At 36.8% G+C, this 20,813-nt stretch overlaps 1 protein-coding gene and 1 pseudogene across 4 annotated transcripts in view; one reads left to right on the top strand and one right to left on the bottom strand.

Moving 5' to 3' along the window:
- The window catches only part of CNTN4 (contactin 4), a 913,259-nt gene that overhangs the window by 106,258 nt on the left and 786,188 nt on the right, over nt 1-20,813 (top strand). The window lies entirely within an intron of this gene.
- LOC144379558 (small ribosomal subunit protein uS10 pseudogene) lies at nt 2,213-2,557 on the bottom strand (annotated as a pseudogene).

Genomic DNA, 20,813 nt, shown 5'->3' with positions numbered 1-20,813 from the left:
AAAACTAACATAGAAGTTGAAACTACGAGCCCAGAGTTATCTAGCCAGTAATGACAGAATCAGTATGTGGACTTGGATATATAGTTAATACATAAAACAAGGTTTCTCTAAATTTCTTTCCTTTTTTCTTATAATTTCTTCATATATGTATTTGTATATATATATATATATATATATATATATGGATGTATATGAGTGTCATGTGTATGCATTTTAAATCTGTATATTCAAAAGTTCATCATATAAATATAGGAAACAGTTACAATTTTTAGATTCTTAAATTTCATAATGGGGCACCTCAGTAGCTCAATAGGTTAAGCATCTGCCTTTGGCTCAGGTCACCATCCCAGGGTCCTGGGATTGAGCCCCGTCTCTGGCTCCCCACTCAGCCAGGAGCCTACTTCTCCCTCTTTGTCTGCCCCTCCCCCTGCTTGTGCTCACGTGCTCTCTTTCTCTCTCTCTATCTCAAGTAAATAAATTTTTTTTTTTACTCTCATAGTAAATTATATTTCGTAACTTGTGTTTGAAGTTTTGTATTCATTCATCGTTATACTCCATGAGGAGCACTTATGAATAGTTGGAAATGCAGAGAAGTGGTTAACTTTTAGGATCTTTGATGTATACACTTTAATAAATAGGTCTAGTAAAATTCATATTTCTTGACATATTCATTACTCAGCAAAAAAAATTGCATACATCTTTTTAATTATTCCCAAACTTCCAGTGCCTTCAAATCTTAACAATGAATTAGTTCCTTTGATGTTATTATACACATTTAATGAAATTTATGCAACTACACAGAAAAATAGTATAAGCTTCTCTTTTGATCCTTTAAAAAGTAGGTAAACTGTTTCTTTTGCAATTGTAGAATCTTCACAGATTGTTCTTGGAGTTTTACACTTTTGTATCTTTCTGCTTGCTGTTTTATTGGTTAAGCAAAATAAGACTTCGGATGGCTTTTAAAATTATACACAGGCTTTGGGGTGCCTGGGTGGCTCAGTCAGTTAAGCGTGTGCCTTCAGCTCAGGTCATGATCTCGGGGTCCTTGGGATCGAGCCCCATGTCAGACTCCCTCTCCCTGTCCCCCCTTGTGCTTTCTCTTGCTGTCTCTCTCATAAATAAATAAATAAATAAATAAATAAATAAATAAATAAATAATCTTTTAAAGAGTTGTACACAGGCTTTGAAATTTTAAAAGTCACAGCCTCATGGGGGCACCTGGGAGGCTCAGTCAGTGTGTCTGACTCTTGATTTCCGCTCAGGTCATGATCTCAGGGTTGTGCGACTGAGCCCTGCTTTGGGGTCTATGCTCAGCATGGAGACTGCTTGAGATTCTCTCTCTCCGCCTCTGTCCCTTCCCCCACCACCAGCTCACCTACACACTCTCTCTCAAAATAAATAAATAAAATCTTAAAGAAAAAAAAAAAACACAGTCTTTAAATAAAGTGTTTAAGAAAAAACAGTTAGTTTTGAACCTTTTTCCTCCCTTCAGATTTAGGGCACATAAGAGAAATGCTGCTGTGTTAATTTTTGTTCTGGGACTCTGAAAGGATGCAAGGCACCACGTCAGATAAAGCCATCCTGGTCAGAGGAATATCAGCCTGTCAGCTCTTGAAGACCCATTTGGAGTTTGAAATAGTAATTTACTGAGTAGATAATTGAGAAAGTTGAGTTAGGACAGGATTTCTGGGCCTGATAATATATGAATGTTTCATAACTGTCAGTATAGAATCCTGTGAAATCTGTTTGCTTTGAAGCTGAAATCATATCATCACATTTATATTTAAGTATTTATCTGTAGTGGATAGACATAGATATTAGGTTTTGCTTAATAAAAATAGTCACTGCTTTTTTAAATCGCAATTTTTTTTGTCTTTTTGGTGAGAAAAAGGTACATCAAAATGAATTATCTTTAGCAAGATATTAATATTGTCTCTTATGAACTGTTGAGTTTAAAATAGCTTTTTTAGCCTACTCTCTATACTTTTTAATACATGGATGATTTTCTGTTATAGCCAACATATTATTTAATAATGCAAAGTATTTTAAATTTCTAAATATCACTATTTTTGTGATTTTTTTTTCTGATCACAAAAGAATACTATGAAAATGCAGAAAAGTATAATCACTGATTTAAGTGGGATTCCCCAACCTAATTTTATGTTTCTTTCTTTTTTTTTTTAACAACTGATAATTTATTAAAAAGGTTGATTTAAGCATCTGCAATGGTGACTTCAACCTCAACTCCTGGCTCAATACTGATGGAAGTAATCTGCTTAACAATCTCAGAAGGACCGTGCAAATCAATGAGTCGCTTATAGATCCTCATCTGAAAACGATCCCAGGTCTTAGAACCTTCACCACAAGGAGTTTTTCTTGTAGTGATTCTCAGAGTCTTGGTAGGCATCCGAACTGGTCCTTTCACTTTGAGATTCTTTTCCTTTGCGCCTCTGATCAAGTCAGCACATACCTTTTCCAAAGATTTTACGTTGCGGCTGGTGAGAGTAATTCTGATTCGGTGAATCGGGAGTCTTCCCGGTGTCTTTAAAAAAGCCATGGCTGCGGCGCGGCTTCCTGACCGACTTGTTCCTCGGGGAGAGCGAACAGCGGTGAGTCAGGAGCAGGAGCGGGGCGTCCCAACCTCCGCTGTAGCTGCGACCGCGTCTTCCTCAAAGAGCTAATTTTATGTTTCTTTGACCATTTTAGGAGCTATACTTTTTTTTTTAACTAAAACTTTTTTTTTTTTTAAAGATTTTATTTATTTATTCATGAGAAACAGAGAGAGTGAGAGAGAGAGGCAGAGGCAGAGGGAGAAGCAGACTCCCTGCTAAGCAGGGAGCCTGATGCGGGACTCAATCCCAGGACTCTGGGATCATGACCTGAGCCTAAAGCAGACACTTAACCACCTGAGCCACCCAGGTGTCCCTCAACTAAAACTTCTATTGGGGACTTGTAACTTGAATTATAGGGACTTCTATCTTCCTGGAACCATTTTGGGCCTAAATGCAACCTAACATGTTCTTAATTATAAGCTCCCAAAGAGGCAGGGATTATATATATGTTGTCCTCAAGGTACATAGTAGCCATTCAGTAATGAATGAAAAATATGCTTAGGTGATTTTAAAATAGTCCCTCAGTTCTTCTGCCCTGGAGTCCAAATAATAATACCTAAAAACCTGAAATGAAATGGGACTAATATTTGTCTCAGCAAAGTGACATGTATATGGCTCTCAAAAAACTGGCTGTTTTTTCCTTTTCAGAAACATAAACTTACTAAATAAACTTCTGTAATGAGTGGATAAGATGGTGTATCCTGTGCACATAACCAGAGAAACATTTAATCTGCAGTTCTGAGAGATGAAAGTCTCATTTTGAGGAAATGCAAAACAATTGAATACATTTTATTACTTTGCATTTAAAGTAGGGAGGTGGTGAATACTCAGAAGAGTATTCCAGCTATTCTAGTTCTGTTTCTTAGTAAACAGTTATTTTTACTGACAGGTGAGAATATTTTGCCTGCACTTATTTCATAGATACAAGCTCTTACCACATGATTTTTCTTTCCAGGCACCCTCTTCCCTTCTTTTTCTTCTCAAGTCAGTTATAGAAACAGGACTCTTGAGGTAAAGTGAGGAAGAAGAGAAGTAATATCTTCCTGCTTCCTCTTTCTAAACAATAGGGAAAGATCAAAGTTAGGGTCAGAACTAATATTGTCAACTTACAAAAGAGCCCATTCATCATGCCTAACTTTCTTTGACAGTATCTACACGGGCTTCTGTATCTAAAGATGATTTCATCGTCAATATGCAATCGGGCAAGTCAATGTTCATTTCATTTGTGAAGAAAACCACATCAAGCAAATTTCATTATAAAACCTAAAAATCAATATACATTTGTGCCAGTGTTCTCGAAATAATGAATGTGAGTACTCCTTTACCTTGAAATAACATTTCTAAGGATTGGGTTTTTACTAAAAGAAGTAAGAAGCCATATTTAGTTTTGGACTATTATTGGACAGTATTTGTATTTGATATGAAGGTAGTGATACTAAGAATGACTTTTGGAGCCCATTTTGTTTTAAATGTGTTTATTGGTCAGTAATGGTGTCTATGCAAGTTGAAATTGACTAGAGTACAAAAAATACTCATACCTATCAAATAGTAAATATCAGAATAGTACAAGGATCATAGCTAGTAGTTGTTTAGTATGCAGTATTTATGGGCACTGTGATAAGAATTTTCTTTTAATTTTTCATTAGTCTTTATAAGTGCCCTAATATGGGAGTACAATAGTGTGTGTAGGCTAAATGCTTAAAGTCCCAACTACCACACAATAGACATTTCTATTTCACCCAACAGTTTATTTTAAAAAAATTTTTTTAAAGATTTTATTTATTTATTTGACAAAATGAGAGAGCAGGAGAGCATAAGCAATGGAAGCAGGCCCCCCGCTGAGCAGGGAGCATGATATGGGGCTCAATCCTAGGACCCTGGAATCATGACCTGAGCTGAAGGCAGTCACTTAACCAACTGAGCCACCCAGGTGCCCCCACCCAACAATTTAATACAAATGTGTCTTTCTAGTTGTGGCTCACCATTTTACAGACCTTCTGAGTCCTTTGCTGGGTTCTTTGTTGCACCCACCACAAGAGCGGAGAGAGAAGGTAAGGATAGCAGAGATGGTTTTATATGAGCCAGGCCTGAAAGAGGCATCTAGCCCTTTAGTGACATTCCACTGGTAAGAACTTGGTCATGTAGTACCTAATTGCAAGGGAGCCTGGGAAATGTAATCCAGCCTTGTATGCAGGGGGGAAGGAAATTAAGTTTGGTGAACAAGTAGCCAATCTCTCCCATAGGGGGGTGTTATTCTCCTTTTATAGATAACAAAATAAGACCTGAAGTTCAAATAATATCCAATATCATCTAAGTGGATAATGGTGATACCACATCTGTCTAAAAGTCTGTGTTTCTAAGCACTGCCTTCTCATTCAACACTGGAATGTATCGTGTGCTACTTCCTGTGGTTTACCTTGGAATCACATGGTATCTTCCCAATGAGAAGATTAGCCAGGGAGATGTATACTGAGCTTTTGACTTTATGCTCTATGCAAGGTCCTCCACTGGACCTTGCTGTAGCTCCCCTGATAATGCTGAAATCCTAAAACAGATGTAGTAAGTACAACTTTGGGAGAAATTTTAAGAACCAGCCATCATTTCCTTTGCTAACTCTGCCTCCTATCATGACAGCGTTCAGTGCTCCAACTGGGAGCTGTTCTGTCAACCTGGGTTCCTATTGAGAGTGATGAGCAGGACTCCTCTGCATTTCCATGTCTGATGTGGAGTACAAGTGACAACTAAAAATTTCTCTAAGACACTGAGTTTTAATTTTGTAGTGTTATTGTTGTTGAAGCATAACCTAGCCTTTTCCTGACTGGTAACACAGTGTGTCTGTCTTAGTGTCTGTTTTATTGGAATCTTTATAGAGGTGCATAAATATACCCATGTCCCTGTTTCTGTGTATTCAGTTTTATTCATCCAAGTCTTGTTTTAATAAGCATGGTTGAAATTTATGCTGTAACCACACAATAAAATATATGGAGCTCATAAAATGGATATAGTTTAGGTCTATATTTACCTACACGAAAAGATGTCCATGATCTATGATGATGTGGAAAATGTAAGTTGAAAAATGCATAAAGTTATATATGATATTTCATAATGTCAATAAAAACTTTATTCTCACTTTTGTGAGACTTCACAGGAAGAGGGCTAGAGGAAGTGATGGCACCTGGCTGATCCTGATGTAGTTCCAGCTACCACGATCTTTTAAGTGATGTGATTCAATGGCTGTAGTTGATCATAGTTGGGACCCTAGGTCCTGGCATACTGAAGTCTTTATTGGGCCTAAGAACATGTTAGTTCTCATTTCCTTTCCCCAAACCTTACTAATTTACTAGGTCCTCAACTCTGTTTCCATCTTCTCTGTGAAGAGACTACTCATCTCTCTCCCAGCTGCCCTCCTTTTTTCTCACTGCTTTCTTACCATCTTTTAATTGTTTGAATCTGCCCACTTCATTCACTACATCCAAAGCTCATTGGAAGTATAGGCTTTTTATTATTTTTTTCCAGAAGTAAACACAAAAGCAAATAGTAATGAATTGATGGACAATAGTAACAAGTAATATTTATTTAACAATTACCATATTTTTGGCAGTAATACAATTTCCCTGATAATTGGATTTTCAGAGGATTCTTGGGTAAGGTAAACTAAATTTAACTATTGGTTAAACTATTGGTTTAATTTGCTCTTTTTCTTAGAGAACTATGTGTATGTTTTCCTACATGGATTAGAATCAACTCTTGTTTTAACTTCTGTATTAAAGGCATTCCAAAACCTGTTTGATATAAAAATAAATTTCTATATTTAAGGCATTTCAAAACTTGTTTGATAACACAATTTTGTCTGTAACAACTACCATTCATGAGTTTAAAATAACTTAGTAAATTCTTCATATTGAATTTAAAATATATATTTTTCTTGGTTGTTAGTTAAAAATATTGAAACACATTTGCAATACTGTGATTTACATGAAAAATATATATTTGGTCATCTGAATGACCCATGGATCCTGACTCACAGTTCCCAAAACCCTTGGAATTTCCTAAGCCTTGAGAGTGACCAAGTTGTCTCTTGTTATGTTAATGAGGTGACTTTTGGGAAGCACCTAAGGATGGGGACTGGTTGCAAGGAGAACCAGTGGTGTGATTAGAGGGTTTAACTTTCAGCCCCTGCTCCCATCCTCTGTGGGGAGAGGGCTTAGATGTTAAATCAATCACCAGTGGCCAGTGATTTAAGCAATCATGACTTTTAAAAACCCAGGAACACAGCCATTTGCAGTTTCTGGGTTTGGGAACTCAGGGGAAGTAATGGGGGAGTGGCATGTCTGCAGGGCATGGGAGCTCCTGGCCTGTTCCGCATGCCTAGCCCTGTGCATGGCCTCCATCTGGCTCTTCCTGAGTGATGATACAGTAAGTAAAATGTTTCTGAGTTCTGTGAGCCTCTCTAGCAAATTAATTCAACCCAAGGAAGGAGGAGGTTGTGGGAACCTCTAATTTATAGCCAGTTGGCTAGAAGTACAGGTAACAATCTGAATTTAGAATTGGCATCCTCAGTTGAAGGGGATTGTGGAACCTGCAATTTGTAGTTGGTCAGTCAGCGGCACAGGAACAGCCTGGATATGCTGGATTTGCATTTGGCGTCTGAATTTGGGCAAGGCAGAGGCAATGGCTGGGAAGCCTTGTAGGACTGAAGCTTTTACCTATGGAACCTGATTATTTCTGGGTATAGGTATCAGAATTGAGTTGGATTGTAAGACATCCAGCTGATGTCCGAGAATTATTTGTGTGGGGATGTATGCCCCCTTCCCCCCAGAAATGTTACAATTTTTACATTATACATTTAGAATGTTATAGGTATTCTGATGCTTTAAAATGTTTTTTTTTTTCATATCGAAGCTCTTCTTGAATGCCCTTAAAGTGCCCCCCATTATTAATTAATTTTATTTTTGTTTAAAACAGTGGCTTTCAGTCTTTGAACATTAGGATTGTATGGGGACTTAAAAAATAGTAATAATAGTAATGACAGAGCCTGGCCCCAGGGATTCTTATTTAATTGATCTCAGATGGGAGCTTAAGTACCGGTGTTTTATAAATTGACCCCATGTGATGCCTATATGTAACTCGGGTTGAAGAATTTTGAGAAGAAATTTTCTCAAAGTGTGATCCACAGGTTACTGGGGATCTTTATGAATCTTTGTGATCATTATAGCTCTTATAAATACAGATTTTGTTCCTGATATGAAAGAATTTTCTGTTTCAAACCTTTTCGGTGTCTTGCCAACATTGGCACCACTTCATAAATTGTTATGTTTGGTGTTGCTTGGCAAGTTGGGAAGCTGGCTTACTAACTGAAATTACTGTCTTAAAATAATCTGAAAAACGGGACAGTTAGAGTGTTGAAACTGAGAGCTTTAGGTGTCTTTAGTTAAACTCACTCGTTTTGTGGATGAGGAAATTGAGGGATGATAGGATACAGCTAGTCAGATGAAGAGCAGGGACTTTGAGGCTCCTAGCCCACGGCCTGATACTCTTCCTGTTTTACCCCTTGCCTCCCTGGAACCTTGTGCAAAATCACTGGACTTAAGACTTCAGTTCATTTTGAGCCAGGTCCTAAAAAAATCCAGCATTTGTTATTTAAACCCCAGTGCTAAGTTCTAATTACCGTTCAGTAATTACGTTACAGTGAGCAGATGTGTGTTATTTTCTAGAAAAAAAGCTGGAATGTGTTCTATACCTGTACCCTCACTGTTTCTCCACTGAGAAGTAGCAATCAGCGTTAATGTATAAGCTCAAGGTGCTGAGGTCTCAAATTTAGCTGAGGCAGAGTGCGGTGTAAGGGTTTCTCTTGCCAACAGATCAAATGTTCTCCAGGCTCCTATCACCCTTCCCATTTGCCAGTCACCAAAAGTCTGTTTTCCCCATGAAAAGTAGGTTTTGTTTTTGTGCATTAAGTGGTACATTGGTGAAATGAGTTGGTGCTTTTCTCATAGGAAATTATTTCCCTGGGAGCATAAAGTAACAAATGTAGCGATTGAGGATTTGTTTCTGTTATTACTTTGTTATATTGTACACAGCTAAGATTACAGAATTTAGGATGTGGTTAGCAACAGACTACATCAATGGACTTTAATTATTCTTTCAGTTTTTGGGTGGAATGGGCTCTTTGGCACGGCACAGCCCTTATCATGCTCAGAAATGAGTTTGGAGAATGCTAGTGGGCTTGTTTCAAACTGGGATTCGTTACATCTTACCATGTGGCTGAGTATTATTATGTTTGTTTCACTCAAATTTCATACTTAGAAATTTTGTACTCTTTCAACGTGGGCTGAAACTGAATGGTGTCTATAAATGCAAAGTAGTACTATTTTTTTAAACGTACGTATTTGTTCAATAGGTTTGCTCCTAGAAAGGTGGGTTATGTGGTTTAAATACATTAGCCTCCTGGGGCGTCTGGGTGGCTTGGTCTTTTGGGCCGCTGCTGCCTTCAGCTCAGGTCGTGATGCCAGGGTCCTAGGATTGAGCACGAGTTGGGCTCCCTGCTCAGCGGGAACTTGCTTCTCGCTCTCCTCCTCACTTGTGCTCTCTCTCGCTATTTCTTTCACTCTCAAATAAATAAAATCTTTAAAAATAAATACATCAGCCTTCTGAGTATCCTGAGTATGGAAATTGTGTTCATTGTAGCTTAAGGGGATACAGGAACAAATAGTTTAATTGAAGTCTGAATATTGCTACATCCCCAAACAGTCCTACACTTAGTTTTTTTTCAGATCAATTCATGTTTGTTTCTCAATCTGGACAGTTAATGAGTAGATTATAGTGGCAAGCCTTAAATGGTATCGTCATGGGGGTCAAGCACGATCAGACAATTGTTCAGATTTATATTTATGTAATGTTGAGTTTTTGTGGTTTTTATTTTTTTTTAAAGATTTTATTTATGTGAGAGCAAGAGAGTGAGAGTGCACAAGTGGGGTTAGGAGCAGAGGGAGAGGGAGAGGGAGACTCCCCACTGAGTAGGGAGTCAGACCCTGGTCTCTTTCCTAGGACTCAGAGATCATGACCTGGGCTGAAGGCAGAGGCCTGACTAAGTCACCCAGGTGCCCCTAATGTTGAGCTTTTGTAAAGGCAGTCAGTTTTTTCCTTGAAAGAGGCAATGCAAACTTCTCCCCCATCTTTCTTTTTTCCTTTCAAAGAGTAATAACGGTAAGAAAACAGGCAGTGTCTTAGATGGAAGGAGAGGGACATTATGAATGATAGAATTTTGACATTATTAGGTGACATTAGAGTATAAATCTTCTTAAAGTCAAAATCGGTAACAAAAAATTTTTCCTCACAAAAAAAGCATAAAGCCCAAGAAAACAATCACATGAAATGAATCCATGATCCTGTGAACCATCAAAACCTTAGGTAGGATAGCATGTCTACCCAAGGGGAGGGGCTTATGCTGCATTCCAGTAGGTACATAATAAATAAATTCAATGTGTATACTCTTCAGTATAGTTAAATGTAATCTAAGAATCTTATTAAATAGTAACCTAAACTATTGTGGTCAGTTGAAAAGAGGAAATTTTGCATAAAGGAAAATAGTCTCTTAGCATTTTAATTCTTAAAAAAGTGATATAAATATTTTAAATTATATATAGTACTGTACAAGATAATCCATATCTTATCCGTATATTCTTTTTTTTTTTTTAAAAAAGATTTTATTTATTTATTTGACAGAGAGAGACACAGCGAGAGAGGGAACACAAGCAGGGGCAGTGGGAGAGGGAGAAGCAGGCTTCCCGCGGAGCAGGGAGCCCGATGTGGGGCTCGATCCCAGGACCCTGGGATCATGACCTGAGCCGAAGGCAGACGCTTAACGACTGATCCACCCAGGCACCCCTTATCTGTGTATTCTTAACCTCCTTGGACATGTTAATAATTTACATTGTTTACTTTAGATCCATTTTAATGACAGAATCAAACCCTTAAATTACAGATAGAAATTAGCTACTTTTCTTGAGCTGCTCTTTCTCTTTCACAGTAAATTTGACAGAGCTACAGCCCACCACTCCATAGCTCATGGATGTTTTGTGCTTGTTACTTGTCTGCCCTTTGTGACTTAGTTTAAATAACTAGACCCTTAGATTATAGGCACTTGGACCCATGTTCTGAAAAGTGGATCTTTATGCTCTGTTCAAGAGCCTTTCTCTTCAGGATTTTACATTAAATGTAGGATTATGACTTTACCTGACTTCTTAAAGTTTCTCTTTCAAGGGTTGAAGTTCAGCCCCTGGAATTTAGTCTGCTTTACTTTGGTGAATGCTACTGGGCTTTTCTGTGACATGATTCTTCATCCCCATGCTTCACCAACTCTCTCCTTCGGACTTCCTTGTCTATTTTAGGAAAAAGTTGACCTTTATTTGTTACTGTTCTTGCAGGCAGTGTGTTTTCTGACTAGGCTCCTTCTCTTGTCACCTTCCTGGCCTTGAGGGTTGGTCTAGTTCCAAACAAGTTAATCTTGTTCCACTATGGACTTTGCGGTTGATACCATTTAAGAAAAAGATTGATTGCTGCACCTCTGGAAGTGATTTCATGCTGTTGGATCGAAGCTTTTGTAAACTGTCAATTTTTTAACTCCTATTTTTCCTCCTTGAGTAAGCTTTTGAAGGTCATGACCACCAACAGGACTACCAGATAGTTGAGTATCTTCTTCACTGATGGGAACATCTTTTCCATAGAAGACTAATATGTACATTTTGATGACCAAGCAGTAAATGACTGCCTTTGACTCAAATACCTGGACGATATCAAAATCAAAGCCCTAAGAAGAGCATTATAAAGGGAAAGCCACCCTTAGAAAAGGAGATACTTTTCTTGATTTAACAAGAAATACATGTTTGTTTTAGAAAATTTGGAAAATACAGCAGTGCATAAAGAATAGGTTACCTTGGAGTCATTTTTTTTTTTCTAATCCAGATCTAAAGATAGACTTGTACATAGTCCTAGATTAAATATTTGACTGCCTAGGAGATGTTAGGTGTAGGAAGAGAGTGGCAAATGAATTGAATATAGATAATCCACTCAGGGAGCTTAAAGTCTATAGGGGAGACCCTAACCCATGGATACATGAAAATAAATTGGAAAAAACAAATGTGACCATAACCAAGAGGTATGGTGATATTAATGTGATTGGGTGGAAAGGAAGAATGGGTTACAAGGGCTGACAGTGTGGGTGAAAACTAATTAGTGTATTGGGGACTACAGTATTTAGAAGAGAATGTTTCAGCTGAATTTCTCAGGATGAGAAAATCGGCATGTGAAGATCAAGGAGGATAAAATTACAAGGATATGGAATTGCTTGTGCAGAATTTATGCAGACGGGAAAGAGGTTGGCATGTGTCTATAGTTAAGAGGAGACCCCATGAGTTTAATCACAGCTTTCTATGGAGGGGTTAAGGGGAGAAAAGAATACAAGAATTAAAAATACAACACAGTTTTAGATACAATCAGTTTCAGATAAATTCAAAGTTTACAAAAGTACATTTTAGAATCCAATAGTATGGTATGTTTATATTAAAGAAATGAGGAACATGCATATACTGTCTTACAACTTTGTTCTAAAACATAAGTCCAAAATTTTTTTTTTGACACGTCCAAATCTGGACATGTAGAATTAACAGATTTATAAATTGGCTTAGATATGTGACATTTAATTTTTAAAAATTCCTTATCTTCAACTCTTCACCTTACATATTCTGATAAACATATTTATAGTATTAAGCCGAAGGGACCCTTTCCCTTGATAAAAGGCAGAGTGAGTGTTTATGTACAACAAAGAAAGATTGGTCCCAATTTACTCTTCTCCTTCCCTAAATTCTCCTATCATGAATGAGGTCCTTCCATTTCTCATAATACTAGGATTGGCTTATCAGATTGTCCTATAGCAACTTCAATTTTGCTTATCAGGACCAAAATGTGTCATCCTGTTTTCTATTTTTAGGGATTGTAGGAAGCTGTGCTTTGACATGTGAGATGTGAGGAGCATCTGTTAAAGAGAATGCTAGAGTTGAAGGTGTTAAATGTTTAAAGAAATGATAAGATTTGGGCTCAGCTTCCACGTAGGTTTACAAAGGGCTTGCAGATACTAGAGAGCTAATTCTCAGCACATTTCTATGAAGCAGATTTTATCTTCCATAAATACCTAGATGCACAGGGATGGTGAGTTGGCACAGTGTTAATCTTCATATGTCTAGCTTGATGTTAACAGTAGCTCTGAAGGAAGAGAGTTGGTGATAGATATTTTAACCAGTTCCTAATTTTGGTCCTTCATCTATCTTGGCTATAGCTTAATACTTTTTTGTAGGGCTCCAAAAATACATATATGTCTGAGATAATTTTGAATTTTCATATCCCAGTGACACAGAAAACTTCTAGAAATGTACATGAACCAGTCAGATATTCTGTCAGTGAACTGGACTTTATTTCACTTAGTTAAATTTTTTTTCTTGTATGCCTTTTTCAAGGGTTACTGAAAAATGTTATTTGGCACGGCTCTGGCAAAATCTGCTACTTGGGTTATGGTGACTCTTCCGGGCCATTGTGTGTATTATTTTCCTGTATGTTATTTAGAGGCCTCCAGAGTACCTATTGAATTATCTATTAAACTACCTCTCCCAGAGCTTTAAAGTTACTGCTCTCTATGTTTTAAAGCACAGTTCTTTGGAAGATTCTTCAATTGTGGTGTATATAAAAAATAAAATGTAATAAAAAGATGACTTTGTTTTTATTTTAATCGTGACAAGGTAATTTATATCAGCTCTGTTTATTTACTTAGGACTCATAATCGTAATTCACATTTCAGCCTGATTTAAACATTTTTTTATGGTTGTTTTGAGCGGGTCTTAAACCATCAAATATTCCCCAATAAAAAATGGCATTTTTGAGAAATACAGACCTTAAAGTTAATGGAATTTGCTTTGCCAAATTCATACCATGCCTCTATTTATTTCTCTGTAATAACTTTTTTTTGTACATATAACTCATTTCATACTTTGTATCCACTTCATTTCCGACAATCAGGAAGCTATTGTTTTTACCATGTTCAAGACACCGTTTAAATTAGTTGATCAATATTTTACTACTTGGTTTTAGACAAATACAGCTACCCTGTTTTTTGTTTTCTCTGCTTCCACTTAAAATGTTTCCTTCTTCTGGTATACTGTTGTCGTAACTTGGGATGCCATAGCAAAATAAATCCTATCCTAGGTGGCTTAAACAACAGACATACATTTCTCACAGTTGTTTGTGTGTATATATACACATACACACACACATCTCTCACAGTTTTATATATATGTGTGTGTGTGTGTGTATATATATATACACACACATATATATGTCCATATTTAACAGGTTATTTAATAGAAACCTGATATTTGACAGAAACTTGACTAAGCCAGAGTCAGAATTCCTGCAAAATTTTATATATATACACCACTGCTGGCCTTAAATAGCTTCCTGTAAAAAATGCTGTTATGACTAGAATTTCTGAGATGTAGTTTTACTCTAACCTCTTCTACACCAAATGTGAACTGTAGTTAAAACTGTCATGTTGGTCCATATTATTGTGTCTTTAATCCCTGGAAGCTATGGAAGCCAACCATGATGACCTAGGTATAGTCTGGGCAAGTTAAACTGCCGAGGGCTAGTATAGACTGCATTTACACCTTTTATGCCCTATCTTGCATTGTCTAGATATAAATTTTGACTCCTACGCTTGCTTCAAAACCACACGAAGGCTTCTTACTTTCTTCCCTAGGATTTCTCTAATATTGGAAGCTAATAGTTCCTGAGAACCTTGACCAATAGGTAATGGAGAACCAGTAAATAACTATTCTCCTCTTCAGTGTTTTGAATGGACAATGTTAAAGTTCATTTCCCTCTGTGCTGTAGTGGGATTGATCCCCACTTGCCCATGGTGGTAACCAAATTAATAAAACACCCTTGGGGGTGCCTGGTTGGCTCAGTTGGTAGAGCATGTGACTCTTGATTGTGGGGTTGTAAGTTCAAGCCCCATGTTGGGTGTAGAGATTACTTAAAAATAAAATCTTAAAAAAAAAATACACCCTTGGATGAGCTTTCCATCCTCACATTTCCCTGACTCCTAGTCATCTCTTTCTCACCTCTACTTCTGTTTCTTGGAATTTTTCCTAAAACTAAACCATTTGACAAGTCCTTTGTCTCTGTATTTTTAAGGAGCTGTCAAACTAAGACACACTAGCACTTAGAACTTCTAGGATCCTAGATGAGTTATTGAATGTCTCTGTGTTGTAGTTACTTGATCTTTGTGGAGTAATAAGTGCCCTGTGTGCAGGAAAGAGTTGATAGAGCAGTCCCGAAACTAAGAAAGGTGCTTGTAAGATTGGCCCTTGGCTGGTACTGATAGAAAGTGTTTCCTAATTGATAAGAGTTGTTCACTCTGCCTAGTCTGTTAATACAAATAATATGGTTTGTGCTCAACACCTCCTTTCTTGTGATCTGGAATTTTGATAATTCTAGGCAGAGAGTACCTATGGACCAGCCCTCCAACAAACAGACACTGGTACTGAGTCCCTAATAGGTTTTCCTGAATGGATATATTGCACATATATTATTATGTTTTCATTGCTGGGAGAAGAGTGTACTCTCTGACCACCACATGGGAGAGGGGAACATAAAGAAGTTTGCATATGGATTCCTACAGATTCCATCTGTGTTTTTTTTCTCTTATTATTCATTTGTGTATTCCTAATACATGGTTGTAATAATTCCTTAACCATAAGTACAGCTTAGATACTGAGTTCTGTGAGTGTTTCTTGCAAGTCTTTGAATGTAGGGGTGGTCTTGGGCACCCCTGACAGACCTGTTGTGGTTATTGTGAAGATAAAATAAGAAGAAATAAGAGATTTTAGCACAGTACTTCTAACTAAGTGTTTAAGAAATTAAGATTTACTAAAGTGCTTCCTGTCAGCTCAATATTGGGTAGCAGTTGGTTTGGGGAGTCCCAGTTAATCAGATTGAGTGTATGGGTCATATCAGAGTCTTACGAGAGATAATAGGATAGATAGATTGGCATTAAAGGTATTGCAGTTGAAATTTAGCTTACTGATGCTCAATGCAATTGCTTCAAAACCCTGGTCTTTCTCCCCAGTGTTTTGTGCAGCCAATAGGAAATGTAGAATAGTAGCTAATGACTTTTCTATTCTTGTCAACACAGCCACCCCCACCCCCTAAGTCTCCATTCAAAACCATTACCGTGAATTTGTTCTTTACCTTTCTGAGCTGGCACCGTTTCCCATTTGCAGTGACCTTTCTCTCCCATCAGCATGCTTACTTCCTCTTTTTTTTTTTTTTTAAGTTTTATTTATTTAAGTCATCTCTGCATCCAACATGGGGATCAAACTTAAAACCCTGTGATCAAGAGTTGCATGCTCTTCTGACTGAGCCACCCAGGTGCCCCAACATGCTCACTTTTAACCACTCATCATGAACTGTCTCACATCCTCTCTCTGGGAAGTTATGACAGAGTACTGGAATCCTATGGGTCTCTGTTTTTAGAGAAGAGAGTGCTGTAGTTTAAAATCTTAGATGTGAGTATGAAGATCTGGATTCTGTACTACAGGTCTGCCTCCATCTTTAAGACCTGGACCAAGTTACTTAGATTTCCCGAGGCTCTGTATGGTAATCTATAATGCCAATACAGTTTATTTCCTGGGGATTATTTCCTGGACTGGGGTGGGATGGAGGCACAAAATGAGAGAACACACTGGTAAAAACACTCTCAACACTAAAGAACTGCACCCAGGTTTGCTGTTTCAGTTCTTCCTTGCTGTATGGTTGTATGTTTCTGTTTTTGTCTTACTTAGGTTCTCTTTTGTTGATCCAAATAGATTGTAAACTTGTTGAAGATTGGGGCTGCCTTTTCTACATCTTGACATTCCCTATGGTCGTTAGCAAAGTGGTATGCTCTGTTATATGGAACTGAGTTAAGAATAATGTCAAGTTTATTTCTGAGGACCTGGAAGTTTGGAAATAGTAGGTCATAGGGATATTTGGAAGAGAAGAAAGCACTGAATTGAAAGTAACCACTTTACATACAGAGCAGGAGCTAATGAAGTGGCAGATTTTCAGGGTTATTATGGAAGAGTCAAATTTTCTACACTGCTGGTTAAGGACTCCTTCATTATTAGCTGCTTTAGAACTAAGTGCCCTATTGCCCTGTAATTTTGTTTCATTAATTATGTCAGACGTTGGTGGTATTTGAGGCAAACAACCCTTAGATTTCTATTTCACCTTTATCACTGGCAAACATTTATCATGGATAGGGCTATTAAGTTCTTTAGATTTTTTTTTTCTCATGTAGATCTAAAAAAAGGCAAATAGTAGTGACCTATCAAAATGCAAGTATTATAAAAACAGTAATATAGAGTATTAGTCAGTAAGTATTTTAGCCATTGCTTTATTTAATAATGATTTACATAGTTCTTACTTTGTGTTAGCTAATATAAAAACTAGTTACACATATTAACTGTTTTAATCCTCCTAACAATTTGTGGTAACTATGATCATTATTTGCATGTTACAGACAAATTCGGGCTTAGAATGGCAGGTAAATTATCTATAATCCTACAAATATATAAATGGCTAAGTATACAGAACACAGTCAGTCTGGCTTTATAGTATGTATCTATGCTTCATTATTACCTGTATATTTAACAATCTGTACATATATCCAACCATAGTAATGTTGCTATTTTGTTAATTGGGTGCTAAGTTGATGTCATGACTGGGAAAACAAAGGAACAAACAAACCTGTCTTGTGGATTTGTGAACTTCAATGGCTTATTTATCTTTGCATTCCTATATTTTCACTTTCCATTGTAATTAAGTTCAAGAAGTAAATAAATTGGTGGGTTGTAAAGTATGGATAGATAAGGAATGCTTGATAAATATCTCCAAACTCTAAGTTAATGTCATGAGAGCAACTAATATGAACCTCAATAGCACATCCTTCAGTGCCGTTGTCAATCAGCTCGATATTCTCAGCAGAGCTGACCTGATATTCACTGCCTTTGTTCATTTTGCAGATAATCCAGCATTAAAAGCATAAGATATAAAAAGGATGAAAAGATTATGCCCCACTTTACTTATTTAACTAAATTATTATCCCTTGACCTTTTGACCAAACTAAATTCATCTTCTCTCTCCCCTGCACTTCCATCCATTTTAATACTGCAGCACAGCAGATTTAATGGATTGGGAGTCTGTGAGTAATAAGAACACGGAGAAGAGTGGCCAACATGATTAAGATTTTATTTGTAGTGTAATTCCATTATAATTAACATTATGTAACTGGAGAAATATGGTGTTTGCATCTCTTCCTGGCAGCTGTTTTTAAGTCAGTGGCAGAAAGGAGATTAAATAGTAAATGAAGACCTATTTATTGAAATTGTTTTTTTGCATCTTGTGTTGTTAGATTCATTTGTTTGTTTCACAAACCACAGTTAATTTATAAGGAAAATAAGCAATATGTTTAACAAGCATGCTAAATAAATTTGTTTGCAGTGCTTTGAAGTGCCATTGTTGAACTTTTTACACTGGAGATGAAATACCCCTAAAATTTCTACAAAATGGTAGGTGTTTAAATAGTGAAATCAAAACACAGGTTTATCCCACTATCCAAAAATAGGCCCTATGAAACCTTTTGTAGGCTGAAATAGCATAAAGCAAAGAGTATCCCCTTCTTCCCGAAAGTTCGAGTTATGCTACTTTGCTTTTATACAGACCTATATTGGTACCTGTTTTTGCTAACCAAAAGCAAGCTGAGGAGGATTTTGCTTTTATGAAAAAGCCATTAACGACTAATGTAGGTAACTCAAAATTTGGAAAGCAGGGATTACTTGTATTATGTTTTTCCAAAAGTGTTCAACAGGGTAATGAAAATAACATGGTGTTGTATGTAAAGCGTTTTCAATTTGTTGCAAGTGATTTTTTTCCCCCTAAAAACTGGCCAATTAATGATAGAATCAATTGATGTAAATTCAGATCAGACTCCTCTAGCCCAGGACTTGGCAATCTATGGCCCGATGGTCATTTCTGGTTCTCCAGTTCTTTATGTTGTCCACCAACTGAGATTGTTTTTGTGTTTTTTAGATGGAAAAAAACAAAAACAAAACAAGAGAATAATAGTTCTACATAACATTCAAATTTCAGTGTCCACAAATACAGTTTCACTAGAACACGGCCACACTCATTTGTTTATGTCTTGTTGATGACTGCTTTTGAGGGGAGCAGTTGCATAGTATTGATACAGATTTTAGGGCCTGCAAGGCTGAAAATACTTAACATCTGGCCCTTTACTGAAAAGTTTGCAGACCCCTGCCCTAGCTAATAAAATACAACATCAATAGTGGTGATAACACTGTGATAAGTGCTTTATATACATTATTTCTTATATTTGTAAAATGACTACAGTGTAGCTGTAATTACCTCCATTTTACAGATCAGAACATTGAGGCTTTGATTAAGTGATCTACTTGGCTAGAGCTGTGTTTTGAAGACTGTCTATAACAACTTGTAATATATATGAATGACTAGAATTTAGACCTATTTAAAAATAACAGTCTTTTGAAAGTTGGGTTGTGTCTTCTATCATCTAATTAATAGTTAATAAATAGGACTGGGTTGATAGATTTGAAATCAGTCATGCCAGTGTATGGAAATTTTGACATGCCATATTAATTTACAGCTATCTGCAAAGGGGAATTTGACATTCCATTTTGTTTTTTTGTTTGTTGTTTGTTTGTTTTAAAGATTTTATTTATTTATTCATGAGAGACAGAGAGAGAGAGAGAGGGGGGCAGAGGGAGAAGCAGGCTTCCGGCGGAGGAGGGAGCCTGATGTGGGACTCAGTCCCAGGACCCTGGAATCATGACCTGAGCTGAAGGCAGACGCTTAACTGACTGAGCCACGCAGGTGCCCTTGACATTCCATTTTGACAGTAGATGGTAGAATCTGCTGTGGCCATATGGATTCTGTTTTTTTTTTTTTTTTCACCACATAAAAAATGATTACCAAGTGGTACAACTTTTGAGAAACTCTAATATAGAGGTCTTGCCAAATTGGCCAGTAGGGCCTTGCTTTAAACATTGTTGCTACTCTGTGATTTATTGTAGGAAGAAAATAAATTGGCAAAACTGATGGGTGCTCATGGTAAGAGCTTAGTGAGGCAAGTTTCTGGAAGGATGCAAGAAGGTATTGATGTTTTTTATTATTTATCTCTCACTTCTCTCACTGAACCAGAGGATCATGGTAAATGATTATTGCATTAGGATGTGATGATGGTGGGTTTGTGTGTTATTAAAAAGTGGTTTAAGAGGAAATCCATTTAACAGAGTACTTAGGCTAACTTTAAGCCTGCTAGAAGAGGTAACCACTGTTTCCTCAAGAGCTTTCTGAAATTCAGTATGACAAGACTGATTAAATGAAACGTATTAGGTAAACTCTATATTAGTTTGCAAAAATCCTTAGGCTTCTTGAATGGATCCTTCAGAGGATCAAGGCTGTAATTACACAGGGCTAAATATTAGGATAACAGCCTGTAAGATTCATATGGTTTCCTGGATACTGGAAAATAATTACTCTTTAGACTTCCTTAGATACAGCTGATAGATGATAGTGTTAATAATGCCTGAAGGCAGAGCCTGTGTCTTTAGTATCTTCAGTGTATAGAACAACAACTAAATAATAATAAATATTATTTTAGCTAATATTTATTAAACACCATGTGCTAGGAGTTAATTTTTTTTTCTAATTAATACATCATTTAGTTCTCCAAAAATCCTGCAACACTTAATAATTGATTCCAATATTACAGGTTGGAAGGATCACATAAAACACTCAATGTGGCCGAAATTTAACACTCTAGAGTCGGTAATTCCAAAGCTTGTGATCTTGTCTACTTTGCTGTATTGTACAGCACAACTGAAATGTTTGATGAGTGAATGTGAGTATATGAAAAAGAGAATTGTTAGGAGGAAAACACCATCATTGATTTTGAATCTGTTTTTAATCTAAAATTTGTTTACTCTTGATTTTGGTACTGTTAAAATTATTAAGCTTTTTGAGAGATTCATACTCTATTTACTGGATTTGAAAAAGAATTTTTTTTAAAGG

This window comes from Halichoerus grypus, chromosome 1, assembly GCF_964656455.1.
Source record: "Halichoerus grypus chromosome 1, mHalGry1.hap1.1, whole genome shotgun sequence".
NCBI classification, from domain to species: domain Eukaryota; kingdom Metazoa; phylum Chordata; class Mammalia; order Carnivora; family Phocidae; genus Halichoerus; species Halichoerus grypus.
The sequence above is the reverse complement of the archived record's forward strand: the minus strand, read 5'-3'. Positions and strand labels throughout refer to the sequence as shown.